Genomic DNA, 911 nt, shown 5'->3' on the forward strand with positions numbered 1-911 from the left:
CCCGCCAAGACACCGTCAATTCAGCAGTTTCTCTAGTGTCCTGGTTGTGTCACTGTTACCACCTCCCTCTTTAACATCAATGCACCGCACCGAACCCTGCAGTTCCTGTCCCAAGTGTTTAAAGTGCCTCTCTGCTAAAGTAAAGGTCTATGGCCCACCAGCCACTCACGTGGCTGGGGGGGTGGGGAGGGAGATGTGACAGTATGCACCCACAAAGATCGACAGCCACAGTAATCCTGGGGCGCGGGGTGGGAGCGCCGTTCTATGCTGTCCTGCAGAATAGATCAACTCTAATCGACTTGCTGCTGTCAACTGAATCCCAACCTATGACATACTTCTTGAAAGAGACTAACCATGCTCAGGGCTGGCTGGCATTCATTACTCCGAGGGAGGCGGCAGCGGCGGTGTGTGTGGGAAGTGGGGGTGTCTGATTGCCATCCAGCCATAGCGACCCTACCAGGGCAGGGTAGAACTGCCTGGGGGGGTATCTGAGACTGTCGTGACTATTGTTGGAGTTGAGAGCTTCATCTTGGAAACTGCAGCCCACTCGTCTCTGCTAGCCCACCAGGACATTTGTTACGAGCTAAACTAAGCTACTGGTTGGTCTCCAGCAGACAAGGCTTCACAGGGTATTTCTGGCTTACAGTTGACAGATAAGCTCCAGGCAACAGCTCCAAGGGTCTCTTGCGTCCTCATGGCCCCAGGAAGCCTGGAGTCCCGGGAGCATTTGAAGTTCTGTTCTGCACCCTTTTCCCGGCCCCCGCTTTGAGCAGGAGTCTTCGGTGAAACCTTTGATCTTAATCTTTCCTCCGGGTCCCAAATTCCGGAGACCGCCCGGAGGACAATCTGCTCACGTTTTACAAAATCACGAACGGCGCTCCCCCTCCCCGGGCGGAGGGAAAGGAGAGAGG

Source organism: Echinops telfairi, unplaced genomic scaffold, assembly GCF_000313985.2.
Source record: "Echinops telfairi isolate 266 unplaced genomic scaffold, ASM31398v2 ScPeMD7_7410;HRSCAF=8448, whole genome shotgun sequence".
In the NCBI taxonomy this organism is placed as follows: Eukaryota; Metazoa; Chordata; class Mammalia; order Afrosoricida; family Tenrecidae; genus Echinops; species Echinops telfairi.